The sequence below is a fragment of the Callorhinus ursinus genome, unplaced genomic scaffold (genome assembly GCF_003265705.2).
Source record: "Callorhinus ursinus isolate GAN/ISIS: 27379988/994484 unplaced genomic scaffold, GSC_fseal_2.0 scaffold18, whole genome shotgun sequence".
Taxonomy (NCBI): Eukaryota; Metazoa; Chordata; class Mammalia; order Carnivora; family Otariidae; genus Callorhinus; species Callorhinus ursinus.
In genome coordinates this window covers 1,951,915-1,972,946 of record NW_027397080.1, presented here as the reverse complement: position 1 = coordinate 1,972,946, position 21,032 = coordinate 1,951,915, and the positions used below count along the sequence as shown (strand labels likewise).

At 52.7% G+C, this 21,032-nt stretch overlaps 1 protein-coding gene across 2 annotated transcripts in view; it reads left to right on the top strand.

Moving 5' to 3' along the window:
- Positions 1-21,032, top strand: part of RNF220 (ring finger protein 220) — a 220,643-nt gene that overhangs the window by 164,016 nt on the left and 35,595 nt on the right. The gene's annotated exons all lie outside the window — the stretch shown is intronic.

Below are 21,032 nucleotides of genomic sequence, written 5' to 3'. Positions count from 1 at the left end.
AACGTATATAAAGGCCCACAGGTGAGAGAAATGGCCCACTTGAGAAACTGAAAGAATTCGGTGTGGCCAGAACCATGGTGTACACGGCGAGAAGTGGGGAAGAGACAAGGCTGGCCAGTAAACAGTTGTCTACACGTGAACGCCCTTGCAGGCCTTGCTAAGGAACCCAACCTTGCAAGGCCCAGCTCTATCATGCGCTGCTGGGGGACGTCAGGCATCTCACCTGACTCCTCTCACTCCCCCATCAGTAAAATGAGGGTAATAATCCCAGCCACCTCCACCGTGTGCAAGGATTGAACCGCTTCATGCTGGGCCAGTGCGTGGCCTGTGAGAGTTCTAGACATGGCCAAGACGTGTCCTTCTGCAAAAGACTCTTCTAGTTACAAGCCTCAGTGCCCTGTCTAAAGATTGAGGGGGGGTTCAACAGCATGGTCTATAAGTCTTCCCAGCACTGAAATGCCAAGGCCGTGTGATTCCCTGGCTCACAACACATCCTTAGCTCCTAATGCCTACAGAACGAAGGCCCAGGGGAGCCCCCACCAGGCAGTATCTGACACCATGAACCCCCATCCTCTATTGCAGCCACACTCTCAAGCCCTGCTGGGCCATCTCCCCGCCTGTGCCTTGGTTATTGTTCTACCCTTCCTTCTCTTGCCAACTACGCTACACTCCAGACTCTCATCGCTCCCTCCTCCAGAAAGACCTCTCCTCCCCTGAGCCCCAACCCCATTCTCCTCCTCAGTCCTGCCCCCTTCAGCCTTGCAGTGGGATCTTCTGTGCCCAGCCCTGGAGCCCGGGCTGCTTTTCTTTCCCAAGCACTGGCCCCCAAACTTTGAGGGTGTTTCAGGACTAAGTTTGAACAATTCATGATAAAATTGAAAGGAAAGAGAGAGAAAGGGACAGACCGACCAGTGGCCAGAGCAGGAGAGAGAGCAGAGGACAGGCTCTCCCTTGAGCAGACCCAGCCTGAGCTGTGGGGGACTTCACTGGATTCCTTTCCTCAGCTCCACTCCGCAATTAGAACTGCGAACTAGGACATGGGAGCCCAGGGCTGGTGCCTTCAGCTAGGGGGTGCTGCTGGTGGCAGGGCTTAGAGCCCCAGGGTGCAGCCGGTAACAGGCTGTGCCTGGCCAGGCCACTCAGCTGCCCCTGCCTCGGGCCCTCTTTGCACATAACCTCCCGCCCAACCCCCCACACAGCTGCCTTCCTCATGACACAGGCTTGTGTTGTTCTGATGACCACTGACCACTCTGGGGGAGGGCTAGGCCTGTGTGGATGGAGGAACTCTAGAGCCTGTGGGCAAAGCCTCCCCAAGGCTCCTTGGCTGTCAACCTGGTCCCCCTCCGCCACGCTCCCAGGCCTCCAGCAGCCCCTGCCACCCCTATTTCCCATCCGGGCAGGAAGGCATGCTGACACCTACTCTGTGCAAGCCTCTGTGCTTCATGCTGTGCACACTGATCCATTTGTTAGAGTAACCTGGGAGGCTAGTAGTATTATCCTCGGTCTCTAGGTATGAGGAAACGAAGACTCACATAGAGTAGTAATGCTAAGTAAGGTAGTTTTCCAGACCAGATCTCTCCCACTCCAAAACTCATGTTCACCCTCCCAGGCTCCTAACTCCTATTCCCTACCTTTAGCCCAACCCTGGCCCTGGGAGTCTGCCTATGACTGAGCCGCCAAGACAGAACACAGGGAGTGTGGGTGGAAGAGCATGCCAATGTGGAAATGAAAAAGACATGAGCCTGAGGGGAGAGGAAGATGTTTCTGGTGGGGGGATTGGGTCCAGAGCTACCATGGTAAGTGTCATTACTCAGCTGTCTCTCCGGGTCGTGGAAGCCCAGCCGGCAGCCACGGAACAGAACCGGGAGCGGAGCCTACCCAGTCTCCTGCCCCGACTCAGACCCACCCCCCCCATTAGTTCCCACAACTCAACAAGGGGGAGCAAGACCGCCTCCTCTGTTCCCTCCCATGCCCCAGACCCAGCAGAGGGCAGGGGACTCTTGGACCCACCCTCCTCCCCAGTCTTCACTTCCTGCTATGGATTACTTTAGCCAGATGTTTTTAGTGTGGTAGACAGACCACAGCTCTGGACTATAGAAGCCAAGGGCTTCATTTTTGTAGTTCTTTTTTTTTTTTTTAAGTAGGCTCCGTGCTCAACACGGGGCTTGAACTCACAACCCTGAGATCAAGAGTCACACGTTCTACCCGCTGAGCCAGCCAGGCACCCCAAGAGTTTCATTTTTAAGCTTACTGGCAACAAACTTTGGACAAGTACTTCTACCTGTCCCGATCTAAAGAGACTTTCCCTATCTCGGTTGCTAAATATCCCAGGATATTGGTAGTAACAACAGCAGCAATAATAATAGCAAACACTTGACGTAAAGGGCTTATATGCACCAGCACTATTTGAATGACTTTACACATAACCTTGTGAAGCAGCTACTTCTATTCTTTCCATTTCACAGATGAGAAAATTGAGGCACAGGGAAGTTAAGTAATTTTCCTAAGGTATTCAAACGGATCTTTCCGTTTAAACGGTTGATGAGAAGTAACTTGTAAAATGATAGTTGTTTTGTAAATATGGGGGTGCTCTAGAAATTCAAAAGCAGTTTTCCTAAACAGAGCTATTTATAAATGGAGAAGGGGAGCACTTTTTAAAGGCAGAAGTGTTTGACAAAGATGGCAATATGTTCTATTACTCAGTGCCTTCCGGTGTGAGAGGTGGCTCTTCTGAGTTGACCCATCTCCTGCATGCCAGGCTTGGGGAGCAGGTCACAGTGGGTAGCCCACTAGGGCAAACCCAAATTATTCCTATTTAAAATTGCATTCCTTCTTTAAAATCACAAAATGTCAGACCTGTAAGAATCAGCTTCTGTCGTGCCCAGGAGGGCCAGGTCGTAGACAGAGCTGGGAAAAGAGGAGAGCTCCTCAGAAAAACCTTGATTTAGAAAAAAAAGCCCTAGAGGGAGCTTTGCTTGCTTTACCCCCCAACACACACACACACACACACACACACACACACATACATACACACACACACACACATCCTCCTTTTTCATTGGCAATCAGGGCTGGGCTAATGGATATACTTCCTCCCTGCCTTCCCCACATCCCCCAAAATGGAGCCTTTAGGACAGAGAACATAGAAAAAGAACAAGACTTGCCTCTTTCCTCAGCAGAAAGGGACTGTCCAGAAAATATGTGGGAATACCTATTCTCAACTAGACTGCCAAATTGCTTTTTCCCCTCTGCTTGGGGCAAATGCCTGAGTTCTGCTGCTAAGGAAGGCCTGAACCAGGTTGATGAGGCAAATATTCTCAGATCCTATTGCCCCACTTTCCTGGCTCAAACTGATATTGAAAAGAAAGTATGGCAGGGGACCAGGAAGATTATCAGAGAGGCTAAGGGGACATTCAGTCTTGGGATAGGACTGAAGCAATGGATAGTACAATTGTTGGATTTAGGAGGGCACAAGAGTTGGACTGAGGTTGGTATTAAGATAGCTCTGACAATGGGAACTGGGGTTATTTCGGGGAACTGGGATTAGATTCAGGTTCAGGTTTTTTTTTTTTTAAGATTTTATTTATTTGACAGAGAAAGACACAGCGAGAGAGGGAACACAAGCAGGGGGAGTGGGAGAGGGAGAAGCAGGCCTCCCACAGAGCAGGGAGCCTGATGCAGGGCTCGATCCCAGGACACTGGGATTATGACCTGAGCCGAAGGCAGACACTCAACGACTGAGCCACCCAGGCGCCCCCAGGTTTAGATTTAAATTTAAGAGTTGAGGGGCACCTGGGTGGCTCAGTTGGTTAAGCATCTGCCTTCAGCTCAGGTCATGATCCCAGGGTCCTAGGAATGACCCCGGAGTCAGGCTCCTTGCTCAGCGGAGAACCTGCTTCTCCCTCTCCCTCTGGGCTCTCTCACGCTCTCTCTGTCAAATAAATCAATAAAATCTTTTTAAAAATATATAAATAAATTTAGGAGTTGAGCTAGGTGGCAGGACTGGGTTGATCAGAGGGCTGGAGTTAGGTTTTGCTTCAGAGCTTCCCTATAAACTGCCTGCTTCATGCCGGTCTCCATAAAGAGGGGATCCCTAATAGCTACCCCTGGCCTCTGGTCTAGGAGCTTTATTGAGGAATTAGGAGTGAGGGTGTGGGTTGGCTCTGGAACGGAGCACAGTCAGTGTCCCCCAGCTAGGGAGCTGTCTAGGCTAGAACCTTGCTCCTCAAAGGGTGGTCCACAGGACAGCTGCATCAGCTGCACCTAGGAAAGCCGCAGAAATGCGAAATCTTTGGGACCCACCTCAGAGCTACCAAATCTGAATCTACATTTTAACATGAACTTCTACGAGTTCTGTACACTTAAGGTTTAAGAAGCACTGGAGAAGCTTTCCTGGCAGAAAGGTCAAAGGGCATCCAGCCCCTGGGCCTCCTCCAAGGGCCCCCTGCCTGATACCCCCCTCCCACTGCTGGAGCCACAGCGACACCTACTGGCCACGGGCACCTAGGCCAGCCCCTCGGGGACATCTGGACCCTATAGTCCCGGCCTGCCTGGCCTCCACCCTGAAGCTGGCATTCCTGAGTTCTGGGGCTCTGGCTTCCCCAGCTAGGCTGGAGCAGGTGCAGGACGGACCAGGGCCTCAGAGCAGGGCAGGGCTGCGTGCAAGCTGGGGCTTGAGGCCTCAGTGTGAAGAAGGCAGGGCAAGCGAGCAGGTGGCCTCTCAGGTGCCCAGAGCTCAGGACACAGCCCTACCCCTGGTGTGCTCTCCACCCTCGGCAGCACAGAGCTCGCGTTTGCTCTCTTCACGGCAGCCCTCAGCCAAAGCGGACAGGGTGCAGCTTCCTGTCCCGACCAGCGGACAGCTGATGCCCCTCGAGGACGTGGGATTTGAACCTATGTCTGAACGACTCTTCTGGGAAGCGGACTTTGAGGAACTACAATTGAAAAGCATCTCGGGGAAGGGGAGCAGCTGGGATATTTCTGGTCCAGGGTGGTGGTTGCTGGAGACTGGATTCCCGTGACAGAATCCTAAGTCAAAAGGGAAGACTAAGGCCAAAGGGCAGAGAAGAGGGATGGGGAAGGAAGGCAACTCCCTTCAAGGCAGGGCTCAGCTGACCCACCCCAGGGGACCTGACTGCTCCAGAGCCACCAGGGAGGAGAGGGGGGCCTCCTGGAGGCAGCAGGGATCCCCTCCCTCCCGTCCTCCCCAGTCCCAGTTTTTGTTGAACACTCAGCCCCCCCCCCAGCCCCGCCCCAGTCTGCTCTCAACTATAAGAAGGGGTTTGCCTGGGAACTAAATGATTGTGATTGCCCACCAGTGTCTGCCATTAGTGGTGATTAGTTAAAACATCAGAGTCTAAACAGTCAATTGGCTCTAATAATTAATACCATGGCTCAGCTGTGACTGTGAGTGCGCGAGGTAAGAGAGAGAGAAAAATGAGAGAGAAAGGGAGACAGGATTGGCAGGGAGCCCTAGCTCTGGAGCTACCATTTCTTGACCCACGCGCCAGGTGCTGGGCCAGGGTGCACCTAGCTCCTAATTCTGTGTGCTCACAAGACATTTTAATAAATTACTTCACTGAGTTATCATAATCGCCCTGTTAGTCTCCGCTTTCCGGTAAGAAAAATGAGGCAGTGAAAGGAAACGCCAGTAAATGCTCAGTAACGGTCAGGTGAATGAACAGATAAATAAGTGAATGAAGTCCCCAAAACCGAAATTCAAACCCAGGTTAGCCTGACTCCAGGAACTCTGTGGGCGGGGGAAGATGGGAGAAACTGCAGAGACAAAGCAAAAAGAGAGAAAACACCCACCCTTCTCTCTCGCATCGTCTCTCCTTATACACACTCCCTCTCACACACTCCGCTCTCGGGCACCTAACACACCCTGTCCGGCTCCGCGGACGCGCGCGCGCGCGCGCGCGCACGCGCGCCCTTCTCCCTCGCACAGATCTCCGTCAGACAACCGGCCTCTCCCCTCTCCTGCCCTCACTGCGTGCCCTACTCCACACCCCTCTCCACCACACAGTGTGTCCTCTCAGCCCCAGTCCTGTCTACACACCCACCCGGCCACACAAACGTCCCCCAGCCACGCCCTCACACCCGCCCTCTCCCCCTCCCTGCTCCCGCACACAGACCTCCCCCCCTGCCTTTCCTACGGACCTCTCCCCCTCCGCTCATGTGTTCACACCTCCCTCTCCCCCAACCGCTCGCTTTCATTTCTCTCTCACACACTTCTTCCTTTCTCTCACACGCACCCCTCCTCCTTCTCGGGGCCCTGTCTGTCCTCCTCAGTGCTGTATTTCCAGCTCTTAGAATATCACTTGGCCCATAGTAAGCTCTCAGAGAGAGTCCGGGAAATGAAATAAGCGTACCCACTGCTGGCTACCTCCGACACACACACACTCCCCCTCTCTCCGCCCACCTCCACCCCACACCGCGTACACATCCCTCACACATACACGGGTGTACGCTTCGGGCCTTCTCCTAGAACCGGCCCCCATCGGGCGCTCCGCTTGGTCACCTCTCCAGGAGTCAGGGCCCAGAGGCCTCGAGCGGGGCGGTCTCGGGCTCGGCTTACTCATCTCCGAACTGTCCCCAGACCTGGAAGAGCCACAGGGACTTCCCTGCCTGGCAGCGGGGTGGGGGCTCTCATGCCGACCCCTTAGGTATCCTAGAGCCGGCTCAGCCACTCCCCACCCCCTCCCTGGGTCACACGCAGCGACAGAGCGGCCAGTGAGCAAGATGGCTGTGTGTGCATTGCTATTAATCACCCCTCCTGGTCCGCTAACAAGGCTAATGCGGTAAGTGACAATAGCCCATCTTGGTTCCTGATTTAGGGGCTCAGGACGGAAGCTGGGCTCCTGGGAGTGAAGACGTGAATTCTCCACGACACTAAACCTTCAAATAAATCTCCTCCAGTCAGAGAAGCCCAGGGCACTAAATCCCATGCGCCGGTAATTGAAACCCTTAGAGCTTTCTTGGGTAGGGAAATTGCTGAGAGAGAGAGAGCAGCCCAGGGGTTCCGGGTGGGGTGGTGGGCTAGCCAGAGAGGCCCGCAGAGGGCTCTGCAATGGGAGAGGCTACTGGAGACCCTCCCTGAGCACGTGGGTATCTGTCCATCCTGTGTGGGTATGTCTGTCAGTGTTTCTAGGCATGGGATTTTACTGTCCATCTGTCTTCACATGGCCACTGCCCACCTTCTTCCCACCAGCTCTGGGGACACTGGTATTTTCCTAGGACAGCTGGAGCTTCTGTCTTTCAAGGGCTTCTCCCTGTCAGTGACCATGAAACCAGGCTTTATTTAAACAAAAGAAATTGACAGCATGACCTCATTTGCCTGCCTTCCCCTCTTTCTCCCCCTCTCACCCCCACACCTCCACCGCCCACCCACTCCACCTTTCACTGTCTTTCCAGACATTCTCCTGCAGTCCCTTCAAGTTCTCCTCCCACTGACTTGGCCGCTGAATCATTCAGCAGCCACTACCACCCCCTCTGTGCCAGACTGTGTCGGACCCTGAGTGTACCAGGTGAATCAGAGAACCTCCCTGCCCTCAAGGAGCTCAGAGTCTACCAGGGGAGACAGATGGACAAAAAATCATTGCAATATTATATGTAGGATGTGTGCAATAATCAAGGTAAAGGCATACAAGAAATAGCATGAGAAAGGGAGTAATATCAAGGAAGGCTTCAAAGAGAAGTATCGTCTGGGTGTGGTCTTAAAGAACAAATAGGAGTTATAGGTTGCCCATGGAGAGGTAGATGTCATGAGCAGTGAGGACAAGATGTGAGGAGCTGGGCCTCGCCCAGCCATAGCACACAGCCCTGCTGGAGGGGATACGAGGCTGGAGAGGGGCTTGCATGATAAGGAGCTCGGAATTTATGCTGTGGGCTTTGGGAGCCGAGGAAGGGTCTTAAGTGGCTGAACGATAGGATCTGACTTGTGTTTTAGGAAGATCCTGCTGGCTGTAGAGATAGAAATGGATTAGAGGGGACAGAGAGGCGTCAGAGATCTTGACAGGAAAGAGTGGAGATGATACCTGAACTAAAGCAACAGAGAAAAGACAGTGCTGGGGGTCCTTAGGAGGTAAAGACAGCTCAGACATACACTTACCGGATGTAGGGGCCAGAGTAAAGAGTCAGAGTCCAGACTGCGACGCAGGGAAGTCTGCGGAGGGGGGGGTCCCACGCATGGAAATAGAAAAAACAGGAGGAGGGCAGGTCTGGAGAAAGACAAGTCCCATTCCAGGCACACTGAGCTGGAGGAGCCTGCGGAACATCCAAGTAGAGGATCTGGTGCACGGTGACAGGCGTGGGACAGGACTAGAGGTGGGGATTGAGGAGGACAGCGTGCAGAGAGAGGAGGGGATGAAGACAGGCTAAGAGCTGGCTTCTGCGGGAGTGGGGGGCGGAGGGTCAGGAGCATGGGCTCGAGGGTTGAGAGTCCCGCAGCACGGCTTACAGGGTAACCGTGGGCAAGTTACAGAGCTTCTCCACGCCCGTTTCTTCGGTGATGGAATAGTAAAGTGCTTGGCACAGAGGAAGTATTTGATTGACGTTATCCCTTCTTCTTCCTCATCTATTCAACTTGTACTTACCCATCACCGCTCAGCTTGTGTCTCGTCCTTAGGGAGGCCTTCCTGGATTCCTCTGAGCAGGGCAAATCTGCCTTTACAGGTTCCCATAGCACTGTTCACCTCTCTTTGGCACGACTGCAATTTTACAGTTGTTTGTATAATTTTATTGTATCTGTTTCCTCCTACTTTGTAAGCTCCAAAAGGACATAGATTTTATTGTATCCTTAGACCCTGGTGCAGTGCCTAGCACATGGAAGACCCTCAGTAAATATTTATTGAATTAACAAATAAATGAATATCGCTGGAGTATCCATCCTATCTGGCGAATGATGACCATCGAGGATCTGATTGAGAGCAGCCTGGTCGAGAGTGGGGTGGTGGGAATGCAGACCGCAGTGCCGTAAGAAGTGCTAGGAGACAAAGGAGGATGGACAGCAAGCACGACTCTTTGGAGCATCTTAGGTGAACCAGGAAGGAGAAGGGGAGGGCGTTAGCTACAAGGTGCCATCCAGAAGGGAGAGATGAGTTGTTAATATTGTTGCGGGGGGAGGGGGAGTGACTCCAAGCATGTAGATGCTGATGGAGGGAGGCACACAGGAGAGAGGGGGCCCACAACAGCTTTCCCCGCAAACAGGCGGGAATGGGATTCTAAACCCAGGAGAAGGGATTCTAGCCAGAACAGGAAGGCGAATACCTCTTCCACTGAAACTGGAAGAAGAAAGGAGGCGAGCGTGGATCTGGAAGTTGAGGGAATTCATACCTAAGGACTTCAGATTTCTGAGCAAAGTGGGAAGCAAGGCCACCTAGTAAGAGAGAGGGGGACAGAAGATGGGGTGGGGAACTCCAGATAGTAAAATATTATTGGATCGTCTCTGTGGGAAAAGGGAGACAGAGCTGACCAAGGGCATGTTAAGGGATTGCTTAGTAGTGCTGAGCTTGGAAACGGTGAATTTTTATTGGCACATATCTGCATGGTTTTGTGATTTTCCCCAGCTGTGTTTAGCCGCCTGTGTGTCTGAGACAGAAAGGAGAACAGAGGGATCGTGGAGGAGGCAGAGGAAGCAAGAGGGTGTTACAGTGATGTGCCCTAGGACTCAGGCTAGATTCCATGAGTCAGTGGTGTGTCCGGAGATGGGAGGATAGAGGGAGAAGTGAGTATGATGGGGGCAAGGCTGTGGGAGGGTTGGGGGGGAGAGGAAGTTCTATCACAGAGCAATTCAGGCTGTTGACCAGGTCCTCCAGGAGGAAGTGAGTCCAGGGGAAAAAGAACGACCCCTGAGGAGGTCAGTGATGGGGCTTGGGGTAGACAAGTGAGAGTCGAAGTCCTGGAGGACTATGGAGAATGGAGGACACCAGTGATGAGGGATGCAGGGGAGTACTTGACCTCAGAGCCCATAGCATGGAGGAACAGTGGGCTGGAAGTGGCAGTGAGCACAAGGAAGACACTGACACCCCACCCCTCTCCTGGCCCGAGGAACCCAGAGTTGGGAGAATAAACAGCCTGCACCGAAGAGAACTCCAGGGAGTGGTGTCTCCAGGGCATGTGCCGCTTTCCAGGAAAGTGACGAGAGGAAGTAAAGGAAGTATCCAGGGACCGAGGAAGGCGAATTTACTGGCACGGAACTCAGTCCCGGAGGGCATGATGGGAAGATGGTAAAGAGCCATCCGTGGAGCCCCCTCAGCCCCCACCTTCCCTGGCATCTCTCCTAGGAGTGTCCGCCATGCCAGCCTACCTCCCCCAACTTGACCTCTCTCCTCCTGCACCATCCACTCCCCCACCGCACCTCGCACGTGTCTGTTCTCCGTGCTCCCCCACCTCCTCCACAGACCCTCCCGCTGCCCTGCCCCACCCCAGCCGGCCTGAGTGAGCAGGAACCCCTGCACCTTCATTTCTCAGGTCACTGCTTGGCTAATGGGCTATTAATTTGCTCAATCGTCCCCTGTGAGGCAAACTCAATTTCTGCCAGCCAGTCGTCCCTCCCTGTCGACAGCGTGATTGATTGGAGGAACAGCTGTCACCGCCCGGCTGCCTGCTCTCTGCCTCCCTTCCTGAGAGTCCTCACCACCCTCCTCCTCGGGCCGCTGCCCCGCGCCCACAGAGGCAGCACACCCCTGCCACCTGCCCAAGGATCTGTCGCCAGCAATGAAAAATGACAGAAATATTTAAGGACAAATAAGGTTTCCCAACGCAATTGAAAATGATTACAGGCAGCTACAGATGGGGCCAATCTGACGCGTAGCAGCAAATCAAATCGAATTTCCTTATCGGCGTATTATTTTAGGCGTTATCTGGCACGTCGATGCAGTTATCAATTCAATTTCAGCCGCCAGTCCGCTGTTTACTGTCTCGCCTTTGCTGGGAAAAGGTAAACATGCTCAGCCCAGCAAATTAATTTCTGGCTGAAGCCAGAGGCTGCAAAGGACGGCTCTGCGGTACCCCGCAGCCCCCGCCTTGGCCTTGGGCTAGTGGGCCAGGCTGGCCGGGCCTGGGGCAGGCGAGAGCTTGCCCAGGGACCAGAAGCCCCACTAGTCGCCTGCCCCGCCTCCCCCCTCCCCGAGCAGGATTCAGGGCTCCTAGGAGACTGAGGTGACCACTGTTGGCTCCGCGGCTGCTGCCAGGGAGAGGTGAAGGTCTCCCATTAATTCCCAGCTAAAAATGACAAATTCATCTTGGACGACAATTAAATGAAGTCAGTAATTGATGCTAATTGATCTCCAGATGCGAGGGCTCCCCTCAGCCTTAGCACCACGTGCCTGTCTTGCTCACTCTCCCCACCCCTCCTCTACTTCTCTCTGCTGCTCTCTGGGTCCTCACCCAGCGCCTGGGGCTCCGGGTCTCCTGACCCCACAGGTCTGGGGGAGACAGCTGGCCTGGGCTGGGCTAGCAGGCAGCGCCTGAGGCCGAGGAGCTGGCCTGCTGCCCACCCAGCCCCTGCGGGCACTTGCCATCAGTGCCCCGAGTCCCACCCATCAGCCCAGAAAGCAGGTAACATGCCCTCCTCGGCGGTTCAGGATTTATTGCCCACAGCTGCAGAGGTTCCCACTTCATTTTTATAAGCCCATAGTCAGAGCCAGCAGGGGGTAAAGCACACTTGGATTTACTTTACTTTAAACAGTACAGTCCTATAGCATTTTGGCTCCATGGCAAGGAAGGCACTGGGGCAGAGTATACAGGTACACTCCGTCTACACTCGCATTTAGGCAGAGGTGCTCTGGGCATCCCTGGTGTGTTTATCTAGACGCGAAAAAAGACCCGCACTTGTGTGAGCACCTCCCTGTGTGTGCCAGTGACCCCCACGTGCACGTGTGTGTCCAGACACTTGAGAGGATAGGTTGTGCATGTCCACATATGGAGATTTTCCTGGATTGGGCGCTTTTCTACAGTCACAACTAATCCCAGGGAACCCCCCAGAGAGGCTCTATCTGCCCCACCCATCACTGGCCTGGCCCCGCCCAGCATGGGGCGGGGGCCCTGTCTGGAAGTTATTAGCTAATGGGGGAGGGGAGCTGAATTGTAGCTCCAGAAGAGGTGAGAGGCTGCAGTTGTGTTTGGGACAGCCAAGGTCCACGGTATGAAATAGCTGGGACCCCTGAAGCCCCACCAGTCTCTAAACAGTTTGGCTGGTGCACTCGGTAGAGCAAAGGCTGATGGGGCCAACAGTTGGGGCTCCAGGCCCCAGACTCAGTGAGCTTGATCATGCGTCGGCCCAGAGCCCTTGGCTCCCGTTCGAGCCGAAGTCTGAGCCTAAACCACTCCACAGGCTGACCTCCACCTGGCTGTCCTGCTTATGTTCGCCATTGGCCACCCAGGAGACATGCCTGGCTCAATCCAGGCCCCCTCTACTGCTTGAGACAGGAAATAGCATCCATCACCGTAGGGGTCAGGGAACCAGCCAGGCTCTGGTTTCATAAGGACCCGGAGCTGGTAGCAGGCCATGTAGAGTGGGCAATGCCAATCTGAGCTTTTGCAGGCAGAGGTGGGAGAATGGAAGATGGCATGCGGGCATGTGTGTCACCCCATGTATATCTGTGTATAAATGCCACATGTAAGGAACTGGTGTGTGTGAGGTACTCTGCACCGTCTCATGGAAAGGAGAGGAGCAAATGAAGGAAGAGGCACTTATAGTAGGGATAGATGACCAGACCAGACCCTAAATAAGGGTCAGGGTGGAGGCAAGAAGTCAGAGAAAACTCCCACAATGTCTCCCAGCTAACGTCTGCATCCTTTGGGGAGTTTAGCAAGGTCTACCGTCATGCATTCATTCATTCATTCAAAGAATATTTATTGATTTCTCTCATTACTATTACTATTCTCTTACTTGGGGCTATGTCCTCTGCTAGATGCTGGAGCTGTAGCAGTAAACAAGTTAATCCTTGCCCTCAAGAAATTTCCAGTCTAAAGAGGGTGACAGACACAGAGTAGGCAATTGTAACACTGGGTCACTAGAGGTGGCACAAGAGGCTGTGGGAACACAGAGAAGGCACTTAGTACAGTCTGGGGGAGTCGGGGAAGGCTCCCCGGAAGAAGAAATTCCGAGTCCTTTCCAGCGAGAGTAAGAGTTAGCCAGCTTGTGCCAATGGCCTTTGCCATATTCTTTGGCAAGGCCAAAGCAGAGACAGATAGGCCCTATTTGGTTCCAAGTGACTCAGGAACTGCTAAAAATGTCACCCTCCCCCTGAGCACCAGCCACGGCCCTGGGGTCTGGGCAGGAGGGTACACGGTTGTTTTCAGGGCATCCCCGGGTACTGGCAGATAAATATGGGCCATCGCTAAATGCACATCTCTCCTCTGGCTGCCCCACCCCCACCTCCTCGACCAGGGATGCCTATTAATCCTGACAAATGATGACTTACGAACATGTAATGCAAACTGATTCATCATACATTCAAATCCGCCGCCCCGCCCCAGCGGGAGGCCCCAGCCAGACAAGTGTATTACACGGATAATGTATTTGACGTATTAATAAAACCAGCCGCATTGCTCTGGCGCGGGGACTGGGGAATGCCAATATACGATGACAGATCACATATTGATGAAATCCAGATGTTTGGAATCATAGTCTTGGGGCCTTGTTCATATTGACTGAAGGTAAAAAATGCCATCTGTCAGCATGTTAACTCTTCCTGTCCCACACTCAGCAGAGGCGCCAATCATGGTTTTCTGGAGGGAAGAGGAGAAAGGGGATGAGCAAGAGAGGGCAGGATGAGTAGTTAGGTGGTCTGGAAGGTGATAGATGGATGAAGTGGGGGTAGATGGTTGTACTGTGGATACAATGGGTGGAGGAGACACTTTTCGTGCCTTACGTTCTTGACCTCTCAGCAGCATGTGACCCTATCAATGACACCCCCCTCCTTGAAACTCTTTCCTTCTTGGCCTTGATGATACCGTACTTGTTTTCGTCCTCCCTTTGACTGTTCTTAGTCCTTGATGACTTAAACTTCCTCCACCTGTTGGAGCTATTCAAGGTCTGTTCCAGCCTCTTCTTACTGCGTACTTGCTCCCTAGCCGATCTCACCTACTCTCAACTTCAGTAATTTGTTTATTCATTCCTTAAATATTTATTAACGATTTACCATATGTCAGACATTGTGCCAGGCACAGAGAATGCTTTGGTGAACTTCAGCTCTTACCTGTGTGTCAATGTCTCCAGCTCTCTCATTCTGGCTCTGGCTCCCACAGAGTGCCTAGAAAGCATTTTCACATGGACGTCCTAACAGTTCCTCAAACAAGCACTACATCCAAAATGGAACACATTTTCCTCCTCACCAAGCCTGCTTCTCCTCCTCCTATTGCTCAAGCCAGAAACCTTGGAGTCACCCTTGGCTCCTTTGAGGCCTTTAACCCCCACGTCCAACTGGTCCCCTTCTGTCCACCTCCATCATCATCATCACCATCGCCCTCCAACAAGGCACCATAATGTGTCACCCGAGTTAGTGAGATCACCTTCTAAGCAGCCTTCCTGCACTCTCTACTCAGCCCCCTCAGACCATTCTCTGCAGTTAGAATGATCTCTTTTAAGTGCAAGTCTGATATGTCTCTCTCCTGCTTAAAGCTCTCCCATACGTTAAAAAGCAAACAAACAAACAAACCAAAATCATTAACGTAATTAAAAAAGTCCTCCAGGATCTGGCCTCTCTCTCATTATATCTCAACACTCTGCCCCTCACTCACTCTGCTGCAGCCTCACTGGACACTTTTCCCTTCTTCAGTTGGTCCTTCTCCCCTTCTGTACCTTCAAACACACTGTTTTGAACCTAGAACTCGACTTGTCCACAGTCACTGCCTGACTGCTTCCCACTCATCCTTAACACCTTTGCTTGAATGTCATTCCCTTCACCTCCCAGGCCAGCTGATATACTTCCACAGGTCCAAGTACTTCCCTTCTCTAAAACCACTCTGGGGACGTTTGTTATTGTCCCTATCTGCAGTCAGTTCCCAAGCTCCTTGAGGGCAGAGAGTGTACCTGTCCTGTTCATTATTGCATGGCATCGGTACAATAGCAGGCCCATTGTCGGTATCCAGTTGACTATTGAATTATTGCCTGGGTGAGTGCATAGGTAGGTAAGTAGCTGGGTATTATGCAGTGGTTAAGAGCACTAGCTTTGGCGTCAGACAGACCTGAATTTAAATCCTGCTCTGACCTTCCAGCTCTGTTGCTTCATTGTTCCAAACCCCATTTTCCTCATCAGTGTGATTGCAATAATAGTATCTACATCACAGGACTGTCTCAAAGATGAATGGGATAAAATATGCATAACATTAAGCCTACAGCCTAACATACAATAACAATCAATACATAGCTATTATTAATACACAAATAACGGATAAATGGTTAGATAGATGGACAGATGGATATACTGGCATACAAACCAATCAACAGATAAATGGGTATGGATGGATAGGAAGGACCTCCGTGGAGGCCAGAAGGGCCAGGGCCAGGGTACCTACAGAATCGTATACAATCTTGACCATAGCGGGGAAGAAGGCCAAATACAGGGCAAGGCCAGGCTGGTGTCAGAAGGGGACAGATACAGGCACAAACAAGAAACCGGGCTAGCAGCCTACTAGAGATGATAATGACTCATCACTTTGTACAGAGCCCTGGTTTAAGTGAATCCTCACAAAAGTCCTGGGAGCTAGATATTATTATACCTACTTCACACAAGGAAAAACTAAAGCTCAGCAGTGTTAAGTGATTTGCCCAAGGTCTCACAGCTGGTAAGAGACAACTGTGTTGAATTCTGCTTGAAGGCTCCTCTGTGTCCTGGTCACCAGGAAATGGAAGCCCTTCTACCAGGGGTTCGGTGAAGGGAAGGGTGGGGCACACGTGTGTGTGTGTGTGTGTGTGTGTGTGTATACACACACACACGGACACGGACACACATACATCCTCTTAAAAGGCCCAGCTTCCATTGCCATGTGTCATTAGCGGTACCCTCACCCTCATTTTAACCCTCTCCCTTCTTAAATCAGACACTGGGCAGTCAAGCCCTGCCTTTTGTGGTCTGCAGAGAAAAGATTATGAAGATGGCACTTGCTGCTTGAACAGAGGCAAGAATGGAACCCAGAGGGAACAGAACTAGGACACCACCAAACAGGCCAAGCCAGAGAAGCACCCGCTGGGCGGGGCGCTGCAGGGTCGGATGTGGGTTAGTGATCTCGGAAGGGAGGGCTTTCCCTGTGAAAGAACCCCCAGCCTCCAGTTCCCAGTTCAGCACCAGGTTTCACTATGGAAGATGGCAGAGAAAGAGCAGCTCTGCGGGCCCTGGAGTTGCCTGCTCCCAATGGTCAGCACTTCCCAACAGAGGGGGGCAGCAGAGGGCTGATCTGGGACCCCAGGTGCTTGAGGCCCAGTTCCAAGGCCTCAGGGCCCGACCGGTGGGGAGCCTGGCCCAGGCGAGGAGAAGGCTACTTGGCTTGAGCGCTCCGCTCTCCTCAGCGTGCCTATCCGTCTACACAGCCTGCGGCCAGTCACTTCCGGGTGGAACCTCACCGATTTGGGTGGGCAGGTATTCTAAGCAGCTCCGAACGCGAAGGCGACCTCATGGAGGTCACACAGCTAGGGAGCTTGACCCTGTCGTCGCCTCAGGCTCGTGGAGCTTGAGGTGCCGTGCACGGAAGGCTGAGGACGGGGTCGGGCCCCTCTGCTCCCTGCTCCCCTCCGGCTCCGGGGGCTCCCTGCGGCGGGCGGAAAAGTGGAGGTGGCAGGCTCAGTGGGGGCAGGGCGGGGCCTGGGGGAGGTGCGGTAATGAATGTGGACGGGAGGCGGAATGAGCGATCCATCTTTGCATGGGAGGGGAGGGGGCCGCCGGCGATCCCCCCACACACTCACACACTCAATCAGGCGCTGTCAGACCTCGGGCCGCCTGGCATTTTGGTGAAGAATCTCTCAGCTAAAAATTGTTGTCAGTCCCATTTCCTCGTTATCAGTGCAAGGGCTGAGGCAGCGCCCGGGGATTAACAGGAGCGGCGAGCGCCCGCACCGCCATCCGCTGCCGATAACACTGGGCCTCCCACCTCACCGCCCCCATTCATCATCTTTAGCACTGACAGCCCGTCCCAGTCCCTGTCCCCAGCCCCTCATGCTTCCCGCGTCTCCCCACTACGCTGCTCAGCCTGCCTCCTGACCTCCCTATGGAGCCAGGCCTCCTGAAGAGGGACAAGATTCAACCTAGGCCCACAATGACCCACACCCACCTGTGGCAAAGGGCCTGGCCCGCTGGGGGGGGAGGGCAGGGGCAGGAGTGAGGGATGCTCAAGGAGAAGATGCTTTCTGACAGCCTGCCTCTGGAGGGCTCGGTCTGCCTACCTGTGATGCTGGCACATTGGCGTTGCAGAAGGGATTCCAGGGATTCCTACATCAGATGGGCAGCTGAACTAGGGATTTCCAGAGGTCTCTCCAGCCTGAGGACTCTCCGATTCTGGGAACTGTGGAAGAGAAGGGCCAGGATGCCTACTCTCAGGCCTGGGAAGAGTAGGGGGTTGAGGACTTCATTCCCACCCCCGCAAGACCACAGCCCCCTCCTCTTGGCCATCTCCAGCGGTTTTATGGCCCGTTTTATGGCCACTGTAATGGCCCAGGTCAAAAGCTTCAGGGAGCTGTATTCTGGGAATTATGCAAACGAGGAGCAGGCCCAGGGCCAGAGTATGGATTTTGTCATTAAACCTGGGCAGGCCATGTCGTTAGTGCAGTAAAACCCACGTCATGACCACAGGTCTCAATATAAAATTATAGGGAACACAGCGGGGGAGGGGAAGCAGGGGGCCCATGGCCAGGCTGACACCTGCCACTCTAACCCCTGAGAAAATGGGGGTGGGATGGAGGGCATGGGCTTCAGGGTCCCTCTGCTGATCCCTGTCAAGGCTATTCCTAAAGCTGAAGCCAGGAAGAGGGCCCATTGTCCTGATGGGGAAACTGAGGCCAAGCTCCGAAAAGTAGATCTCTGTGGCAGCAAAGCAGATGAACTGAGAACAAGTAAATGGGAATGCTGAGTCCTGGTCCCAGCCTTGGAGGGAAGACTCTGGGCACTAGGAATCCCTAAGAGCCAGAGTTGGTGGCCCAGGCTAAAAGGGGCAGAAACCCTGATTTTTCCCACCTCAGCTCCATGCCCTGGATCCTCTGCTTTGTAAGGTCCCTTCCCTTGCCATTGCCCCCAGTTATGCCCCAGGCCCTGCCTCAATGATCCATTTTAACAGCCTCATCAATTCTCCTTTATTCACCCCTCATGCTTCCATCAGGCACTGCCTCCCCCTGGACCCTACCAACCACCCTCTGGTCCCTCCAGCCTCCACCCTCGAGCGCCCGTTCCCACCTCCCGCAGCCCTGGCCAGGGCAGTACTGACTGGACCCACTGACCCTTCTTTGGCTTTCCTCTTACTTTGTGATCTCCTTCAGGCCAAGAATGTGTTTTATTTATCTCTGAACTCCAGTTTCTCCTAGAATAATGCCTGAAGTAAAATAATTGTTTAATAAATGTTTGCTGAGTGAATAAATAAATGAAGCATTGAGATCATGAGCTGAGTACAGGGATCACTATCCAGTTCAGAGACTCAGTTTCCCCACCTGTAAAACAAAGGTATTGGCCTGCAGAATTTCTAGGGTCTCACTCCACCTCTAAGATTCTTGGGCCGAATGAAGTTCGAGGCAGAGCTGAGACTAGAATCCTCATCTCCCATCTTCCAGACCAGGCCACATCTGCTTCTTTTACTCAGAACTACCTTCCAGCTGTCCTCTGAGCATCTGAGGCATAGTCAGCAAGGCACATGATCAGGAGGGCCCCTTCCCCTGCTCAGAGACCTAACCACACAGACTAGAGCCACACCTACCCTACCCTGGCCCACACCAAGCCTCCACAGTGGACCTCCCAGCTCTGCGAAGATCATCGGGCTTCTAGGATGATCTGCTCTTCTTCCTACAGCCTTTCCCTTCCTCTTTTCCTCTGCTTTGCTTCATTACTGCACATCTAGTCAATGTCAGGTCTGTTTTCAATTGTCTATAAATATCAAGTTGGGTAAGAAATGGTCCCTGCCCACAAGAAAGTCACAACTCATTGTTTTGCTCCCGGTTTTCTGCCTGGAACACTTCTAAGGTACAACTTAAATTTCATTTCTTTGGTTAAGACTTCTCTTTTTTCACTCCTCAAAACACACACCCAGAATGAACTACTCCCTCCTTTGAGCTCTCAGATGACTCAGTCTGGACATCCAGGAGAGCTGTGACCATCCTCAACCTTGTGTCAAAGGGAGGTGGGTTCCTGTGCTCAGCCTGAACTGGGAGCTCCTTCAGGCATGGGGTTGCTAGAGTTAGCAAATAAAAATATATGACCTCCAGGTAAATTTGATTTTTGGAAGAACAATGAGTAACTTTTAGCATAAGTATATGCCATGCAATATTTGAGACATACTTATACTGAAAAGGTATTCATTGTTTACTGAAATTCAAATGTAATTGAGCATCTTATATTTTTTTAAAAGATTTTATGTATTTATCTGACAGAGAGAGACACAGCAAGAGAGGGAACATAAGCAGGGGGAGTAGGAGGGGGAGAAACAGGCTTCTCGCAGAGCAGGGAGCCCGACTCGGGGCTCAATCCCAGGACCCTGGGATCGTGACCTGAGCCAAAGGCAGACACTTAACGACTGAGCCACCCAGGCACCCCTGAGCATCTTATATTTAATCTGGCAACCCAACTCAACCACCATCATTACTGGCATGGCCTTTATCTCTCTGAAAGCTAATTTTGACCCTCTCTGGGCAACAGTGGGAAGAAGAAGCAGGGAGAAAGATCTTGGCTGAAGCTAAAGAAGCCTTTCTACAGTCGACGTTTACATAGATAGGCAAGGATGTTTCTGGATGAATAGGACTCCTCAACCCCATGCCTTAAGCAGAGGGCAGAGGAGCACTGGGTGGCAAGAGTGACAAGGGAGGAGAGAGTTTAGGCTCCCCCAAGAGGCATGCACTAGGCAACCTTCAGCCTCCTTCCTAGAATAGTGTGCTCTGGTCACCTTCAGCAACAGAGACAGTGACAGAGCTGTGGGTGGGGACATGGTGGGGACAGAGTGCAGGCTCCCAGCTGGAGCCCCAAGCCAGCATAAACCAGCACAATACCCACTTGTATTCCCATACAATTTGAAGGGTATTTGGGAGGGGGAAACCCAGAATCTGTTAGGTTCACAAGAGGCCAATGAGGTTATCCATGTGAGAGGTAGTGAGACCCAAACAGGGAGAATATAGATTCCAGGAATATTGAAGAAGCAGAATGGATAGGACGTGGTGGTTAAACGAATGTGGGAGGGACAGTAAGGCAAGGGAAGGGGCCTCAGGGGAGGCGAAGTTTCCCGGCTTGGGTGACTAAGGTGCTGGTGTCATTAACTAAGATGGGCACTGCTGAAGAGGAGCAGTTTTGCAAGGGGTGAAGAAGCTGAAGGGCTTGTTTTTGGATCCGTTGACTTTCAGATTCTTGGGGGACATCCAAGCATCGCTGTCCATTAGGCGCTTGGATACAGAGGCTGAGAGAACCAGGGAGGGATCTGGGGGCAGAGACACAGATTCTGGAATCTACAGGGCACAGATGGGAGTTAGGGCCATAAGAAGAAAGAAGAGCATCCAGCATGCAGAACAGGGAGAGGGGAAGCTATGGGCAGAATCCTGGGAAGGTGAGGAACCCGGAAAGAACACTACCCCAGAAGTCACATGGGTCCTTTCTGGTCATTCCCCCTCGACTGTGAGGGCCTCAAGGGCAGAGACTAGATCTGATTATATTCTGTGGCCCCACCACTCTGCACCAGGGCTGGTTCAGAGTAGACCCCAGACAACGTTTGTTGAATGACTGCAGGAATGAATCCTCTTTCTCCCTCTTTTCTTCCTTCTCCAGACTTGGGGAATATGAAAGCAGGGAGGAAAGGAGAGACAGAAGGGGCACTGGATATTCTGGGTGATGGCCCAAGACCTTCACTAA